Genomic DNA, 20090 nt, shown 5'->3' with positions numbered 1-20090 from the left:
GGCACAATATCGTGGGCTGAAGGGCCTGTTCTGTGCTGTACTGTTCTATGTTCTAATGGAATTTCATTTTCATAATAGATTCTAAGATTGTTTCGTATACAGTCATAGAGTTATACAGCATGCAAACATACCCTTCAGACCCACTGATCTGCACCAACCAGATATCCTAAACTAATCTAGTCCCATTTGTTAGCATTTGGTCCATATCCTTCTAAAGCCTACGTATTCATGTACCAATCCAGATGCCTTTAAATGTTGTAATTGTACCCACCTCCATTATCTTCTCTGGCAGCTCTTCTTTAACTTGCTGCTGAACTGGAATGAAAGAAGACAGGTAGAATGTCAGCATGATTGACAGATTCAAAACAAGCAGATCATTGTAATGAGGCATGAGAGGAGGAAAATAATCTACAGGATGAACTCCTGTCAATTGCAGAAGGTTTGTTGGATTGGATAATAGTGTTTCTCAGTTTGCTGGACAAGACAGTCTCTCTGTTTAGTAAATGTTTACTAAATAAAAAGCTTTTGGGAACTGAAAACCTTGCCAGAAAATATAGCTTAATATTTGATACTGTTTGTTTGGAATCTAATAGATAAGGGTCACTAATTGTTGTACTTTTAAAAGTGGATTGCTCTAATAATGTGGATGCCAGTTTACAAGAATGTCATTGTTACACATATGTGCCTAATTTGCATTAGAAATATATGCATAAACCAATTAGAAATCAATATACTGACATTTATTTACTGGAATTAAAAAAAGGCAAGGTTTATTTTTGACAGTGAAGATGGTATATCCAGAACAGATATATATTCAATAATTTATTTGGACAAACTGATAACATTTTCTTCTTTTGAATCATGAAGGTATACTTTCAAATATCAAACCAGAATTTAAGCACATTCTCTAAGCTGACCATCCAACACTGTATTAGGAGGCAATAGATTATTAGAAATATGATATTAACAAAGGCTACAACTGCCTATTCATCTCAATACAAAAATAATGTCAATAACCAGAGGTAAACAGAGAATTTTCCTGGTACCTTGACCAACATTACAGGGTGGCACAGTGGTTCAGTGGCTAGCACTGCTGCCTCATAGCGCCAGGGACCCGGGTTTGATTCCACCCTCGGGTGACTGTCTGTGTGGAGTTTGCACATTCTCCTCGTGTCTGCATGGGTTTTCTCTGGGTACTCCAGTTTTCACCCACAGTCCAAAAATGTGCAGGTTAGGTGGATTGGCCATGCTAAATTGCCCTTAGTGTTTGGGGATGTGTAGCTTAGGTGGGTTATGAGGGGATGGGTCTGGGTGGGATGCTTCAAGTGTCAGTGTGCACTTGTTGGGCTGAAGGGCCTGTTTCCGCATTGTGGGGATTCTTTGGAAAACAAATGTTGCCCACAACAGGCTTACTAATCATATAGCTTCTTTCACATTTGTGGTTACCTACAACTACACTTCTCAAAGCAAGAACTGATTATTTTTCATAAAGGTGATTCACTGGTTTTGATTCTTTGAGCTATTCAAAATTTTATATAACTGAAAATTGATTCTCCTGCTACTTGACTGATAAGTATTTTGCATTGTCAAACTATTGCCAGCAGGTGGGGTAGTGTCAGAGAGGATGATCTATGAGTCCACCATTCAGCGACAGGAAAAGACGCAGCTGCTGTTCAACTGAAAGGATAATCGATGAGAGGGAGTATGATCTCAATTTTTATTCAATTAGTGAGAAAGATTGCATAACTTACAAGAATGATCGGCACCAGTACGTTGTACTATTCGTTTATCATGAATTAAGTTAACATTAATATACTTGCCATTCTCTTTGGTCCTATTTTTCACTAGTATGTTATTTAAACAGCAGGAAATTGTACCAGTGATGGAACATTGAGAATACACTTACCCAAATACAGGTGACTCACATAGGCCAATTATACATGTAAGGGAACACTGTCAATGTATTACCTCAAATGTGATATTCCCGCATTAATGAACATTTTTCAAATTTACTGAGAAAAAGGGCAAAACATGCTTGAGAAAATGACACACAGAATAGAACCAGTTATTCACCAATTTAAATGAGCATCTTATAATATATTTTGACTGTGCTTAATTTGAGTAAACTGCAATTAAATAACATTTGTCACTACTAATTTCTCAATGTCACAAAATAATAATACCCTTCTGTGAATTTCATGCAGGTTGCCTGACAACCTCTAATTAACATTTCTGGCGCAAAGTGTTTTAACCAGAATATAACCTTTGCAAACAAATAAAACTTCCTATTTCTGTCTCATAGACTTTTTTTAAAATGCCATCTAAATATTAGGGCAAATGATTAGCTAAAGAAACAGCAAACATCAAATACTGCATTCAGAGTTCCAACATTTTACATTGCCAGTTTTGAAAACATATATAGTCTTTATGAGAAGAGCTTTATTGTGGTAAGAAAATATTTAGATACCCAATATCTTTCTCCGTCTTTCGTCAAATATTCCAAAGGCAAACATGTACTTGGAAACTGAGGGGGCGATGCTTTTGTCAATGGCAGTCTAAAACTGGCACAAAAGAAGGGTTGACATTCCCTATGATACCCCTCCTTTCTTATTTTAAAGTAAAACTGCTTCAATGATGACCTGACGTAATGCAATGCACTGATATGAATATATTGTTTCTCCAGTACACATGGAGAAAGATCATTAACTGCTTTAATTGATTTTCTGTGATTCTGTGAAAAGCTTTACTTGTTTACATGTTAAAACAGATTTTGGTGAATTAAAATATGCCCACTGTTAATCACATAATGCAGGTTGACTACAATTCCTGGAATATTCCAACCGGGAAAGACCCTAGACAACCCTCCTGGAATTTCACGCACCTGCATTGCATGGACATTCCAGTCACACCAACACAAAAGGCTAGGAGACAGCATGTCCCCCAGCTGGTTCTGAACGATGTGAGCTACTGGATCTCTTACAAACAAATGTTTGGTTGACCAGGACTATAAAAGTGTTATCTCATTATATTTGGAGAGGTGCTAAGAGTCCCTTTTATCTCCTATGGTGAGTACCAGACACCCGGCATGAAGGATAGAAACCAATTATCACATTGATACTGACTCAAATGACCAAACCTCATTTCAGTCAATGGAGAGTTTAACTGCCATCTCTGGACACCATTGCTTCATTCTAGTAAGGACCTACTTACTGTTAACGTCAGTCTAAGATTCTATGGCCCATTAATATCCCAGTCAGACCTCAGGCTGAGCTAAGCCTGCCCTCCAGTTTGAGCCAGTTCGAAATGTAGTTTCAAGAAGAAATCTAATATTCACCCGAAAAGTGGGCTAGTATAATATTGCAATGCCTCATCAACTTCAAAAGGAATTTTGAAGCTTCAACCAGTGCCATCCACCTGAATATGAGCTCTCTTGAAAAAAGTAGCTCTTGCTGGCCACCAACTGGAGTCAAACAAGAGCCACAGAAATCAGTGTTCAGATGTTTGATTTAAAACTCATTCTTAACTACAACCTCTTTATTTTTCTTTTTTTTGTTTCTTGTTTGATAGTGTATGAATGTATGTGCCATTGTCATTCTGGGTTTGGTTAGATGAGTGAAACTTATCTTTGTTGTAAACCCTGAAGAGAGTTTACTGAAAGTGATTTTTAAATAGGACCTCATAAATAGAGAGTTTTGGAGACAACACACCACAGCCTGTTTCAAAAAGGAAACAAAATAAGAAAATAAAATAGAAAGCATCTCTGCTTATATACAGAAGAGGAGGAAAATAAAATAATTCAGTTCACTTCTCTACCCCATCCGTTATACTACTTCTATGACTCCCCGAGCACCAGTATTCTGTATTGTCTGTCATGCAGTTGTAATATATAGACTATTAGTGGATAATTCCATCAGCTAAAATAGTCAGGATGTACTTTCAATAAAGTATACCTTGAATAAGACTTGTAACTTAAATAACCTACAACAAAGATTATGTTTCCAAAAGCTTCTGACATGATTAACAGTAGACATGCCTGGGACATTTACCTGTAGAGCTTCACACTTGTTGAACTATCAGGATTAGATTATATTAGATTCCCTACAGTGTGGAAACAGGCCCTTCAGCCCAACAAGTCCACACCGCCCCTTGAAGCATCCCACCCAGACCCATTCCCCTATAACCCACACACCCCTGAACACTACAGGTAATTTAGCATGGCCGATCCACCTAGCCTGCACATCTTTGGACTGTAGAAGGAAACCGGAACACCCGGAGGAAACCCACACAGACACGGGGAGAATGTGCAAACTCCACACAGACAGTCACCTGAGGCTGGAATCGAACCTGGGTCCCTGGCGCTGTGAGGCTGCAGTGCTAACCACCGAGCCACCGTACCGCCCGTGCAGGAAAAGCCAGTGACAAAGAAAATTTACCAAAACCCATTATGCTAAAGAATGCTTAAGACACCCCTTCCTGTTTCAATGGCATCTTGACAGGTTTGTCAATGGGAGACAGACATTCCTTCAATATCATGAATTGTCCCCATTGTGCACCAATCATTGACTATCACATGTTCAGTGCATTGAGTTTAGGAGTTAGGAGGTCATCTGCAGCTGTACCGGACATTGGTTCAGCCACTTTTGGAATACCGCGTTCAGTTGTAGTCTCCATGCCATAGGAAAGATGTTGTTAAACTTGAAAGGGGCCAGAAAAGTTTTATAAGGATATTACCAGGGTTGGAGGGTTTGGGCTATAGGGAGAGGCTGAATAAACTGGGACTGTTTTCCCTGGAGCATTGACGGTTGAAGGATGACCTTACAGACATTTATAAAATCATGTAAGATATGGATAGGGTGAATAACCAAGGTTTTTCCCAGGGTAGGGGAGTCCAAAACTAAAGGGTATAGATTTAAGGTGAGAGGGGAAAGATTCTTTTAAGGACTAAAGGAGCAATATTTTCACAAAGAGAGTATTGAATGTGTGGTCAGAGATAATGGGAACTGCAGATGCTGGAGAATCCAAGATAATAAAATGTGAGGCTGGATGAACACAGCAGGCCCAGCAGCATCTGTGGAGCACTCTGATGAAGGGTCTAGGCCCGAAACGTCAGCTTTTGTGCTCCTGAGATGCTGCTTGGCCTGCTGTGTTCATCCAGCCTCACACTTTGTTATTATTGAATGTGGGGAATGAGTTGCCAGAGGAAGTGTTGGAGGCAGGTGCAATTACAATATTTGAAAGGCATCTGGATGGATACATGTACAGGAGGGTTTGAGATGGATATGGCCAAATGCTGGCAAATGGGACTAGATCAATTTGGAATATCTGGTTGGCATGTATGAGTTGGACATCTCTCTTACTTTACAGTCTCTTAAGTATTTTTTGATATGCAGTCATTGTAATATTTTTAACTTAATGCCTACTTCCTGAATTATAACAACTTACCACTTAGATGCAATGTATTGTCTGTCCTGTCCATAAGTTCCTTATTAGTTATGGGAACAAGTAATAGCCAAAGGAGGGAGAATAGTGCACCATTTTCAGAATTTTACAGATGTTCATCATGTAGTGGTGATCAGTGTAGAATTGAGGCTCTATATCAGGGATAATGGGAACTGCAGATGCTGGAGAATCCAAGATAATAAAGTGTGAGGCTGGATGAACACAGCAAGCCAAGCACTATCTCAGGAGCACAAAAGCTGATGTTTCGGGCCTAGACCCTCTGATGAAGGGTCTAGACCCGAAACGTCAGCTTTTGTGCTCCTGAGATACTGCTTGGCCTGCTGTGTTCATCCAGCTTCACACTTTATTGCCTTGAGGCTCAATAGTTTGTTTGTGCCACCATGTATGTTGCAACCTCCAGAGCTTCTGTTACAGGATCTGTTTGCTCTGTTGGAGTGATTTTCTAATAGCAGATATATCTTTATAGCTCAGCCATGCTATAGATGCTACCTTTTTTCTCCTGTGGCAGTTCCTTGGTTTTGATCATTATTTTCATTGAATCAATCTTGCTGGTTTTTTTTATGTTCCCAAGATATCATTAGCATCTTCTAAAACTGCTGGTGATGGTTCAACATTCTGCTTCAACGTTAGCACTTGGATTTTCCTCAGAGTACAGCTGTTTCTTTTACCTGAGCCTGAATTGTTTGCAGTGCTCTTTAGATGTCAGTTTCTGTCACATCTAACTTTCTTCAACCTGAATTCCCCAATTGGGCAATCAGAGATGATGACATGGAAATTGATTTTTGACCAGTGACTTTTCCCTTGTGTCTCACTGAGCACCTGAGCTTCAAAGTCTCATTGACTGTTTTTCACAAGAAACTAACGGCTATGGACTAACCATTAGCTTAGGGAAGACAAAGATACTGCAAAAACCACCACCAGATTCTGACCATATCCTATCTATTAGAATTATCAATAACACCACACTGTTAACTGCAAGGAACTTGGAAGCACAATTTCCAGAATTGTCTATGCGGCAGTGTGATGGCAAATAGAATTGCTGTTTAAACAAAAGAATGTGGAGAAAACAAGGCATCAAACTTACAAGCAAATTTGTGTACTAATCTACCCTTCTTGAAGCGTGTTTCTTGAAGCTAGTCCACAATCATTCAGGCAAAACCAATTATTATGGATTGAACACTGTTTCTGAATCATTGAAAAGTATCCCTAGCCAGTCCTGTTTTCTCAACTCTCAAATGGCCAGTATTCCAGAGTGGACAAGGAAATGATATCAAAGTGGTTCTAAAGTTCTCTTTGAAGTATTGTCGCATTGACCTTAATCTCTGAGAGGTGCTTTCTACCAATCATACAAAATGGCAACAAATGTTCATCAAACTGCATCATGCTTTGAATCCAAGTGCCTTAATGATAAGACAGAGTGGTGGCAGAGAAGGAAAGGAAACAAATCCTGAATTCTGGATCCTCTGAACTGATAGAACCGCTGCTGCATGTGCTGAAAGATCTGTCAGTTTTTAATTGGCCTGTTCAGTCACATGAAGATCCATAACAAGAATGCATGATCCTGAGTAGGCATCATCCTTGAATTGAGAGACAGACAACATTGGTGACTATGTGCTTTCCTCTATGGTTGTCAGGCATGAACTACCTTCTGTAGATATATTGAACTGTTGGCCAAGTTCCATATGTGATGCATTCAGAACATCATGGACATCAAATAAAAAGACAAGGTCCTGAACACTGAGACAATTCAAAGGTTAGAAATATTTGGAATTGAAGCACTCATCATCAAAGCCTAACTCAAGTGGAATGGATAAGTTGTATGCATGACTGATGATAAAATCCTAAGGTGGTCATGTATTTGCAAATTAAACTTGAACACCACCTAGAAGTAGGCAGAGGTTAAGGTTCAAGCACTCCTTGAAAATGAACCTCAAAAATGTAAAACAAAAACAGAAATTCCTGGAAAAGCTCAAGAGTTGTCTCAGCATCTGTGGAGACAAGTCAGAGTTAATGCTTAGGGTCCAGTGACCCTTCCTGAGAACCCAAAAACTGAAAAATATGATTTGTCCACCATGGACTGTGAGAACAGTTCACAAGAACAACTACCTGGGGAGCAATCTCAATTGGTGTCTTTGTTCTTTTCAAACAGCAAAGAACGCTTGCAGTAAAGAAAGCAAGACAAAGTTGGCAAAGAAAACAGGCGATCTGAACAAAAATAAAAACCATTTACCCTTGCTCACATTGTGGAAAACTATACAAACCTGCAGTCAGGCTCTACAACCATGCTCAAGTGCATACCATACAACTTTATACGCGCAAAAAGTGGCTTTCTTAAACAAAGAGAAACTTAGATAATATGGTCACAAATAATCTTCTGGCTTCAAAATTTCTCTTCCAGGACTAAATTATTAAAAATAAACCAAAAAAATGCCTTTTTAAAAGTGTTCTAAACAACAAAGGGTTGACCAGATAATCTACTTCTGGTTGAAGCAATAATGTAAGCATGAAAGGAGAATGTTCTGATTTTCTTCTGAAAATGGGACTAAAATGTGGTATTGCCATTAGCTCAAAATAGAATGGTAACAAATGGGCAACCTGTCTCGCAAAAGCCTGACTTTCTTTTCCATGGAATGAAATCTAAAAGAAATCAATGAATTTGACTAATTGACAAATGCTCCTGAATGCCAATGGCCAAAAGAACAACACCTTACAGTTCCTCACACAAATGTGACATTGTTCACTTATCAAGGTGATATTGATATATACTTCATATTTTCAAATAACCCATACACATGTCCATCTTTATATTGAGAATCTACCTTTAATGAAAACTATAGTTTCCACCTCTGTAGCTTTAGTGGTAATATGATAATGTTCACATTGCCTTAGTAAATCCCTGCTTAGATTTTCTTCTGTATGCATTGTACCTGATTGATGAGAGTGTAAAACCAAGGCAACTCTGATAACAAATGTTATGCAGCACAAGGCTTTTCAGAAAGAGGTACCAGGCAGAAGATTTATATGAGAACGGTTCAATACGTAGTGTGAATGTAAAAATCTCCAGAAATGCAATTAATGGTAAATAGCAGAAGGAAAACTTGCAACCACCATCTTTGCCTAGCTTGAAAAGTAAAGCAGCCTAGTCAATATATTTACCTTTCAATCTCTGATCCTTCATATTTACTTCGTATATTTTCCTACATCTAATTATGCTTGGCCTCATGAAGCTTTCCCATACTGATTTAGATACAGAGAAAAAGTATGTAAATTTATTTATTTTTAAATTACTGACGTTTAATTTCAGGAATGGGCTTGGCAATTTAAAAAATAATTTAGAAGGTTTCTAAAAAGGAGAATTGTACCGAACATGAACTGTGTCAAAAAATTCAGTGGATACACTGCCATCAAATTGACAAGAAAATAGACACCATTGTTTGTTAATTCAGGAGTTCATTTCTACGTTTTCCAGTCTAGTAACAGCATACTGAAAGCAAAAACAATATTTGACTGACAAGAATGCAATAACTGATTGACAGGCCTGTGGTAACCCTCTGATCCTGTTATAATTTACACTCTATGGTTCTACACACAGTTAAACTTGTTATACGCACACAACATTTGTTGTTACCTGATTAGAAGAAATGTCAATGCTGTAGCACCCCTCAGTCTTCTATGCTGCAGAGGTTAACTTAAGGTCAGTCCAAATTAATGTGTAATTTCTTAGGCAGAACTAATGAAATGATGAGAAAGCCAGATTCCTCTATTTGTTTAAATATCCTGGCTGACAGATCAAATCAGCTTCTCCATCACACATTAGTATTTTTAGTCTTTAGTTTAAAATACAGAAACAAGTTGTGCACTTACAAAATTCTGATAAATTATGAAGTCAAGTGAACAGGTTTTATTATGGTGCCTCAGGTCTTTTAAATTTAATTGCTAGCTTTCTAAGCAAGTGTTGACTGAAAGTTTAAGGATTTTGAAATCAGTCGCCATTGCACATGTTTTTCAGATGGATGCGTACTGAATTTAAAAGATCCCCAAAAATGTTTGACTTTATCTGTGACGATTTTCAGGATTTCAGCCCTTGTACAATCTATATTTTAGGCACCCTCTGAGGAATTGGGTTGACCTGAGAAGAGCAAGCATCCAGCCTGAAACAAAAACAGAAAGTCCTCAGCCACTCTGGTAGCATCTGTGGAGAGAAAAAACACGGTTAACATTGGGTCCAGTTATGCTTCCTTGAAAGTTTTCAGTCTACTTCAGTGAAGCTTCCTAAGCATTCGTGTGGCTTACCAGGCAACTGGTATGTAGTTTTGTTTTACATATTTGGTGTGAACCTCTCTTGGTTCGACAGCACTCCCAAGAACAAGTACCAGTTCTCGACTGCCTTCTTTTCATTTGTCCTCCCCACATCTCTGGGCATTACTTGAGAGGTGCATGTGCTGAGGTAAGATAAACTGTGGTGGCCTACATTTAAAGTCACTTGACCAATCAGGAGGCTCAGAGTCAGTGAAATGAACATGGGTGCAAATCCCACAGTGGCAGACAGTGAAATTTAAATTCCGTTAATAAAACTGGAATGCAGAGTTAGTCTCAGCGATGGTAATGATAACAACTACCATTAATTGTTTAAAATCCCTATCTGGTTCAATAATGGTCTTTTCAGAAGGAAATCTGCTATCCTTACCCAGTCTGGTCTATTAGCGACCTCAGACCCACAGCAATCTGATTGACTCTTAACAATGCTTTGAAATGGCCTATGAACACAGAGTTCAACGGCATTTAGTTTCGGGTGATGCCCTTATCCAATGGAATAATTGATTTAAAATCATCCAGAAATTCAGTCCCTAGAGTTGGTGAGCTGCTTGTGAAGCTGTGGCATGTAGTTAACTCTTTTAAATTATTGAAGTGAAGTGAGAATACCAACTTCAAGACAGCTTTGGATCTTCTCGTTAGGGACAGGTGATGTTTCTGGCCCCATAAATAAAGCTATAGAAAAATTTTTATTCTTAAGTTGTGTTGTTAGCTTTTTTCTCATCACCTGAAATTAGTTTTGTGCTCTGTAGATCAGCTTACAAAGAAGCCAAAATTCTGAGCATTTAAAAATAACAATTTAGGAGAAAGCCTTAACATATAGAACAAATAATCTTTGATGATAAATCGTCAAATTTTCAATCGTATGTTTTTCTTTTCGATTCTTAATTCTGTTGAATATTTACTTCCTGAATTAACATTGGTGTAGCCAAGGCAGTCTTTGCCTAGCACAGGCATTACAAGTCATTTTTTCTCCTTCTAGCAATTTCAAGAAGCGCTAAATTACAAACATACAATTCTGGTGCATCTTACTGTATGGCAGTGACAGCTAGCCAACAGCTAAATTAATAAGTTGCAGACTAGATGCTTTTGCGACGCATAATTTATGACACATGGAGTATCTTCAATAGCCTGACTTTATCAGAAATGACAACGAGCATTAATGCACGCAGTTCCCTGAATCTACCTGCTGGGCCCGTCTTCCTGTAATGATTAAGTCATCCCATGCTTATGAAATGCCCCTTTCCTTAAAGACTAATATATAATTTCAAACCCATCTTTTTATGTTTGGAGCCTCTCACGCAGTTTGCCATGAGGTCAAAATTGTATTAGACAAGATGTCAATATCCTATGAGATACAGGAGATATATCATTCATCTGGTACGCAACAGAACAGTTTGGGGCCATCCTATCAGTCAGTTTCATGCTACAAATATTGCAGCTGCCTAGATACAGACTGAAAACAAAAGGTTTACAGAGAGGACCACATTTTGATATAAAAGGAAAACCTGTAAATGTTAGGAATCTTAAAACTTAAAATGGTAATGCATTGCTGACGAGTCTGTATATAAAAGTGAAAGATGGGTTAATTTTCATTCAAAGTCCTTCAACTCTTCCTCAGTATTCGCTTGCTGCAGAGAATTCTGAATTTTAACTATCACTGAGTAAAGCTTTATCCTGACTTTAATTTTTCACATTTCCACAATTTAGTGATCTCCTGTTATTGTCACTCATATCACAAATACTAGTTATCTTATAATAACTGATAATTTTGATGCTCTCTATTGGGTTATTTCATAAATTGTTCAGCCGAGAGAAAAAAATACGTTTTTCAAACCTCTTTTTATAACCTAAATTTCTCATCTCAATTAATATTGTAGTATTCCTCATTGCAGATTTTTCATTGTAAGCACATAAATACACAAACATACGAATTTGTAGAAGAAGTAGGCCATTTAGCCCTTTTCACCTGCTGCACCATCTGCTAAGATCATGATGGATCTGATTGTGATTCTACTTTGCTGCCTACCCTTAAAAGCCTTTGCCTCCCTTGTCAGTTAAGAATCTTTTTAACTTAATAATATTCAATGAATCTGCTTCCATTATACTCAGGAGAAGAGATTTTGACAGAATGACAATGGTCTGAGAGAGAAAAAAATCCTTCTCACCTCTCTTAAATTGAAGACCACTGATAGTTTTGCACATGGGAGGAAATATCTTTTTTTTTAGTATGGGCTTCTGGATTATTAGCTCAGTGACATACCACCAGCTTCCTAATGTGCAAATCTCTTTCCCAATTCTAGTGATTTGCTGCTCATTTCTAATACCTCTTTTTTATTTGACACTTTAAAATTCTGCACATTACAGTTCTATATCTAACATTATCCACTGTATTCAAAACAAATATATCTAAGTGTCTGTTGATTATATCTCGTCTGATCCTGAATTTGGATTGAATCTCGTCCCTAGTTGGTATTCTCTATCCTTAAAAAAAAACTGCTACTTGATCCAAACATATGCAAGAACAGATTCTTTTGATAATAAATTCAAATTTATGCACATATCAATGCCAAAACTACAGAGAGCAAAAGTCATTTTTGGAACTGAAGGGTGGAGGTCTTATTGCGAAAATGTTTTTAGGCTACTATTAAAAACAGAATTACAGCTAAACAAAAAACCTAAACAAAGATCTAAAAGGAAACAAAAAACAGAAAACTACTAAACCAGTAACAGAATATAAGACTGAAGCTGCATTTTATCAGGAATGTTGTATGCTGGAGAACACTTGAGCTTAATATCATTAAATTCAATATTCTGGAAAGGAGAAATAAAATTTATATCAAAGTTTCCCATAGAGCTGATTCTAAGGCACGATGGTCATAACGAACGTAATAAGTAGAAAAATAAGCGAAAGTCAAAATGTGCACAAATAGAATATTTTTAAAGCACATGAGAGGTCAAGTTAAATAGATTTACAATATTAACATGAAAACATGATTGCTGTCTGATATTAAATGGACCAGAATAGTAAAAAAGAAAGACAAGGATCTTTAGAAACAGAGCAAAGATTTAAAGACTTAATATGTTAGAAATTGTATAAGAGGAACAGTAACCAAAACAAAAAGAAAGTAAGTTGGGGAAAGAAATAATTGGAGAAAAAAAATTGAACATTGGAGAAATAGAACTCTGGGTATTTCTGCTATAATGTGTTAAAAAAAACAGAAAACTACTAAACCAGTAACAGAATATAAGACTGTATCTGCATTTTATCAGAAACGTTGTATGCTGGAGAACACTTGAGCTTAATATCATTAAATTCAATATTCTGGAAAGGAGAAATAAAATTTATACACAAATTGGCTTTAATGTGATTGATGAATAGTGGACACTGGATAATGCGAGCTTTCTGCTGTACAGGTATAGCGATTTTCTATAGTGGTTACCCTATAAAGCAATTTTCTATAGTGTGAGGTTCTGCAAGAATGCAACTGTTATGTTATGGGAGAAATACCTGTATGTTCCTTGGATTTACTCAGTAACTAAATTATTAATAGATAATGCATATTGGATGCATTTTATCCTAATCTACGAAACACGAAATAGAATGGACTGGGTGCGATGTAGATTTTACACCCTATATCACTGAAGTCAGTGGAGAGCAATATTGGACAAGGTTTAAGACTGGCATTCCATCCATCTAGTTGGTTTCCTGCCTGATGAGTTTGGATAAAAGTACCCCCCGTGCAATATTAGATTTGGATGTCTAGAACAGGTGGCCAGCATAGTACAAGCTGTTCTTCACAGATTTTTTTCACCATTCTGAAAGCATATGTTCATCATATAGCTGGTGAGGAAACATTGAGGCTTGGCAAACTGGTTGCTAAAGGTGTTACCTGGAAACTGAGTGAGAGACCACATGCTTATTGTCATATTTCAAGATCGCATTCCCGTTTGGCCTAAAAGGGATTGTGGCTTAATTTATATTCTTGATGTTGCTATGACATTAACTAGTCTCCAATGGACTAACTCAAAGCAACTGACAAGTTATTCAGGGTTTCTATTAGCTCCTATAGGCAAAGGAATAAATATATCAGTTTGTGAAATCGTGTAAATTCTCAGTATGCCACCTTGAGATAAGGGAATAGTTGTTAGAACAATTGACAGAGGTTGGCAGCTGGAATGTTGAATTTGTTTAATTCAGTGACAGACTTGGGGGCCAGTTGATCAGACAATTTATTTACCTTACTCATTCAGTAATGTAGTTTAAGTAAAATAAAGCAGTCTCTTTGAAGTCAAGTTAGCTCCAAGTTGACAGTAAGATTGTAACTAAATTACCCTTCCATTGGAGACTTGGTAAGCCTAAACCCGACCAAGGCAAATCTGTCATACACCAGGGCATTGTTAATGATTAGCCAGACAGACTGGTCCATTGATGGGACCTAAAAGGGCAATTTGTTGCTGAACCTAAGTTTCTTCCCATTTGGGTTCTCGATACCTGCAAGCTAATACCACAGGATGGCCCTAACTGGCCAAACAGTGGTAATGGAGAGATAATAGGAACTGCAGATGCTGGAGAATCCAAGATAACAAAGTGTGGAGCTGGATGAACACAGCAGGCCAAGCAGCATCTTAGGAGCACAAAAGCTGACGTTTGAGGCCTAGACCCTTCATCAGAGAGGGGGATGGGGTGAGGGTTCTGGAATAAATAGGGAGAGGGGGGAGGCGGACCGAAGATGGAGAGAAAAGAAGATAGGTGGAGAGGAGAGTATAGGTGGGGAGGTAGGGAGGGGATAGGTCAGCCCAGGGAAGATGGACAGGTCAAGGAGGCGGGATGAGGTGGTAGGTAGGAAATGGAGGTGTGGCTTGAGGTGGGAGGAAGGGATGGGTGAGAGGAAGAACAGGTTGGGGAAGCAGAGACAGGCTGGGCTGGTTTTGGGATGCAGTGGGGGGAGGGGATGAGCTGGGCTCGTTTTGTGATGCAGTGGGGGGAGGAGGGGAAGAACTGGGCTGGTTTTGGGATGCAGTGGGGGAAGGGGAGATTTTGAAGCTTGTGAAGTCCACATTGATGCCATTGGGCTGCAGGGCTCCCAAGCGGAATATGAGTTGCAGTTCCTGCAGCCTTCGGGTGGCATCATTGTGGCACTGCAGGGGCCCATGATGGACATGTCGTCTGAGGAATGGGAGGGGGAGTTGTTATGGTTTGCGACCGGGAGGTGCAGTTGTTTGTTGCGAACCGAGCGGAGGTGTTCTGCAAAGCGGTCCCCAAGCCCCTGCTTGGTTTCCCCAATGTAGAGGAAGCCACACCGGGTGCAATGGATACAATATACCACATTGGCAGATGTGCAGGTAAACATCTGCTTGATATGGAAGGCCATCTTGGGGCCTGGGATGGGGGTGAGGGAGGAGGGGTGGGGGCAAGTGTAGCACTTCCTGCGGTTGCAGGAGAAGGTGCTGGGTGTGGTGGGGTTGAGGGGAGTGTGGAACAGACAAGGGAGTCGCGGAGAGAGTGATCTCTCCGGAAGGCAGACAAGGGTGAGGATGGAAAAATGTCTTGGGTGGTGGGGTTGGATTGTAGATGGCGGAAGTGTCGGAGGATGATACGTTGTATTGGGAGGTTGGTGGGGTGGTATGTGACAACGAGGGGGATCTTCTGGGGGTGGTTGTGGCGGGGGCGGGGTGTGAGGGATGTGTTACGGGAAATGCGGGAGACGCGGTCAAGGGCATTCTCGACCACTGCGGGGGGAAGTTGCGGTCGTGGAACGTGGACATCTGGGATGTGTGGGAGTGGAATGCCTCGTCCTGGGAGCAGATGCGGCAGAGGCGTAGGAATTGGGAATAGGGGATGGAATTTTTGCAGGAGGGTGGGTGGGAGGAGGTGTATTCTAGGTAGCTGTGGGCTTGAAATGGACATCAGTTTCGAGCTGGTTACCTGAGATGGAGACTGAGAGGTCCAGGAAGGTGAGGGATGTGTTGGAGATGGCCCAGGTGAACTTGAGGTTGGGGTGGAAGGTGTTGGTAAAGTGGATGAACTGTTCGAGCTCCCCTGGGGAGCAACAGGCGGCGCCGATGCAGTCATCAGTGTAACGGAGGAAGAGGTGGGGATTGGGGCCTGTGTAGGTGTGGCCGAGGGACTGTTCCACGTAACCTACAAAGAGGCAGGCATAGCTTGGGCCCATGCGGGTACCCATGGCCACCCACTTTGTAGGAAGTGGGAGGAATCGAAAGAGAAGTTGTTGAGGGTGAGGACGGGTTCGGCTAAGCGGATGAGGGTGTCGGTGGAGGGGGATTGGTCGGGCCTGCGGGACAGGAAGAAGTGGAAGGCCTTCCTCCCTACCTCCTCACCTATACTCTCCTCTCTACCTACCTTGTTTTCTCTCCATCTTCAGTCCGCCTCTCCCTCTCTCCCTATTTATTCCAGTTCCCTCTCCCCATGCACCGCCCCCCCCCCCCGCCCCAATGAAGAGTCTAGGCCCAAAACGTCAGCTTTTGTGCTCCTGAGATGCTGCTTGGCCTGCTGTGTTCATTCAGCTCCACACTTTGTTATCTTGGCCAAACAGTGGGATGTTTGCCAGTACTCTGTGTTGATGGCTTATGTGGATTTTAACTTGTTGATATACAGCAGTAAACTGAGTTCAAAATAAGCGGGGCTAGAGGGAGAACTCATCCATTAAATGGTACTAGTAGCCAATGATGAAGAGAGTAGAGCTGACCTATTTTCTGCTACTTGTACCAACTATTAAAACTGACAGTTTAACTTAACTGCTTTCTTTACCACCATTGAGTATCCCTTTGCCTGATGCTCTGCACACTATTATTCTCTGTTTTGCTTGCTCCTCCTTCTTCCTTTTCCTACAGCACAAATTATACGTTACTTTTCTGTCACCCTTCAGTTCTGTAGCTGAGTCCTATTGGAATCAAAATAGTTACTCTGTTTCTCCTATGTTAGGAGCTGTTGAGTTTCTCCAGCACTTTCAAGGCTAAATCTTACCAGAAATCAGCCAAGTTTTGCTTTGCAAGGTCTGCTGAGCTTTCTCATGTTGTCTTCCCAAACTTGCCCAACTGAATATCTACCAATATGATATGGTGCTCTGTTTGTCCTATTCTTCCACTTGTCATAGGCAGACATGCTTACCACTGCCAGGATGTCTTGAGATCCTTGGTGCTGGCACCATCTTTGAAGCCCAGTTATGCACAGGCATTAGCAGTCCGGAGATTTCCTTCACTGTGTACATGGTGGGGTGCAACACACACTAATGCTTTGCAGGACACATGGGTGACAGGGCTGGCAATGCATACAAGTGTACGTACAAGTGCGCAGTCTTATACATTTGTGTTTAAGAAGCAAACCTCACAACTTACCCATCTTTAGCCAATTCTCGCCTTTAAACTTGTCTAAGTCAGTGCAATTCTTTCCCCAGTGCCCAGTATAGCTGGGCATTTTATCGTAGTTCACTTTGGGACTATTGCTTACAGGAAAACTTCCACTGGCTCAAAGCATTCACTTTTATTCAACAACAACAAACATGTACGAAAAACAACAAACAGAAACCAGTCTTTTCTTTCAGAACAGAAATGAACTTCTTGCTTTTCACATGTCAACAAGATGAGCACTGAATCCAACTCTCATCTATTGGAACCTAGGCATCAGTTAGGTCCTGTCTGGTTTCTTATGCTTGACTTTGGTGCACTGTATTGTGCATACCATTCCAACAGCTCTTCAGAGTCCATCACATTGCATTTTGCCTGCACCAGTTGTGATATGATAATATGGCACAGCCTCTCTGGAGTGCACTGCAAAAGCCCCCTCATCCCCAGACTAACTCAAACATTGGAATTTAGCCTTCGGGAGTCTATCATTCGTTTCATCATAGCCCTGATTAAGATAAATTTAAGAAAATTATATCTACACTCCATCTATATGGATTGCATAATGGAGTCATCAGGCATGATCGTAGGGATATCCTTGACTCCTAATAATACATCCAGTCTTGAAATGAAACAGGAACATGAGAGTTCTTGAGGATATAGGCATCACGGCATTCCCAGGGTACCTAAGATGTGGTACAGATGATCACAGATGACCTGTATGTTGATGGAATGGTATGAAAAGTAGATGAACTCAGCCATGTTATGATAAGACCCTCTCAGTGCAATGTGTGCACAGCTTCTCATTACCTTGTACCTAGGGGAAGCCAGTGATATAGGCAAAGCCTTGGGCTGCAGCACTGACCTTGTCACAGTGACACAAGATGAAACGCTGAAGTTCAAACTACATTGGTAACAGCCTTGATACATCTATTGGCTGAGAATTCAGAGATCCCACACAAGTCTCCAAGGGTTCCTTTGTAAGGAGCCAGTTGTTACCTTGATGGCCTCTAGGATAAGATGCCCATCCATTCTTTTATGTCATAGGTTCCATTCCAACAGCTGGCTGTGACAGTGCCCTGGGGCATTCTCAGCCTGCAGTAACACTACATCATGCTCATCCAAAGAAAATTACATCCAGGACAATAGTTCCAGGGCCTGTCATACATCCTTAGAGGACTTTGAGGTGTGACCTGTTCAGCTGGAGGCTGCTCTGCTGGAGGTTGATGCTGGCCCTGGGGTTGCTGTCACATCTGATCCCTCTCTACTTCTCTGCACCTTTGTTGCATTGCAGCAACTGTAACAGTAACCCCAGCTGTGGCTGGATCCATCAATCTTGCTTTCACTGAAACTATGCAGGGAACATAAGAAACAGATCAGATCCTCAGTAATATGTGCAGTCAGAATGCAGTCACTCATAAATGATGGATTAGCATACACTTCCATTCGGTGGGACATGGAAGACTTTGACAAGGAGAGCTCTAATACCTCTATATGGACCTTAGACATAATACATAATTCTGATTAATGTAGCACCAGTTGAGCTGTAAAAAGACCATAGGAGACAGGAGGTGCTGTATGTGCGCTGAGACTTTAAATCAAAGAAGGGAGTTTTGGCAAATATGGTTCAAGGTGAGAGAGAATCTTCCTTGCCCTTATGCAACCAATGAGTTCTTGCATTATTTTTGTGAATTGTAGCTCACAATTGCCACAATTAAGATCAGCTGTCATTACTTTTGCTTCTCAGACAGTAGAGCATGTCCTTTAAGACAAAAATAATTTCACTAACTCCACCCACTTAGGGTGTGGTCACAATCACTTTCCATTTCCAGTGCACATTTAAGATTTGCATAAGTTTGGAAGGCAACTTAGATCATGTTTGGAAGAGCGTGATGCAAGCTTAGCCCGGCAATCCAGGACCACCTAAATGCCCCTTTCTGTCTGGCACTCTCTGGCCAGCCCGATACTGAATGTCACATGTTCTCATACACTACCTGCAATTATGTCCACAGCTTTCATCATTAGCTTCTATCATGCCCAATATCATTCTGTGAGTATACCTGACGAGGCCACAGTGGTAATGACTGCTGATAATCCCCCCTTTTCCAAAGTCCTGCCATGCACTACCATCTCTGTCACATACCAAATATTATCCCTTCACAATTCTTGACCTTCTCCATCCCAGGTCGCTTTTCCAATCTCCACAATTGAATTTCCCAACTTCCCTAACGTAGTCGTGTCCCTGATAACCATGACTGTGACTTACATTTAGCTGACCCCTCAGGACTGATTGTGGCCTACCCCGCTGAATGACTTTGATGGATAGCTCCAATTGCCTTAATCTGAATCCCCTCACTGGTTGCAGTGGATTTCCAGGAATGACCGTGGATACTATTTGGACTATAGTAAGGAGACAGGTACCAGACTGTGTCAGGAACAAAAACAAAGTTGCTGGAAAAGCTCAGCAGATCTGGCAGCATCTGTGGAGAAGAAAACAGAGTTAACACTTCGGGTCCAGTGACCCTTCCGCAGAACTGGAGGAAGGGTCACTGGGCCTGAAACGGTAACTCTGTTTTCTCCTCCACAGATGCTGCCAGACCTGCTGAGCTCTTCCAGCAACTTTGTTTTTGTTCCTGATTTACAGCATCTGCAGTTCTTTTGGTTTTTACCTGGCTGTGTCACCCTAGGCAGTCAGATGACCATTTCTAAGCCTCTCGGCTGAGATCAGATGATGCCCATGACATACAATATTTGGACCCCTTGACTGATATAGCTCCCCCTTGACTTGATTGAGGACTTACTCCCCTTAGATTTTGAGATGTGGCAGTTTGGTTAAAGTGCATGCACTGTGTTTGTTGCATAGGTGGCTAACACGTAGTGTAGAGGTGAGATGGATATAGCATAGTGCCATGCAACAATATATCCATCCATCTGACAGATGCCTGCTGACA

Source organism: Stegostoma tigrinum, chromosome 12 (genome assembly GCF_030684315.1).
Source record: "Stegostoma tigrinum isolate sSteTig4 chromosome 12, sSteTig4.hap1, whole genome shotgun sequence".
In the NCBI taxonomy this organism is placed as follows: Eukaryota; Metazoa; Chordata; class Chondrichthyes; order Orectolobiformes; family Stegostomatidae; genus Stegostoma; species Stegostoma tigrinum.
Note: the sequence above shows the minus strand (reverse complement) of the source record.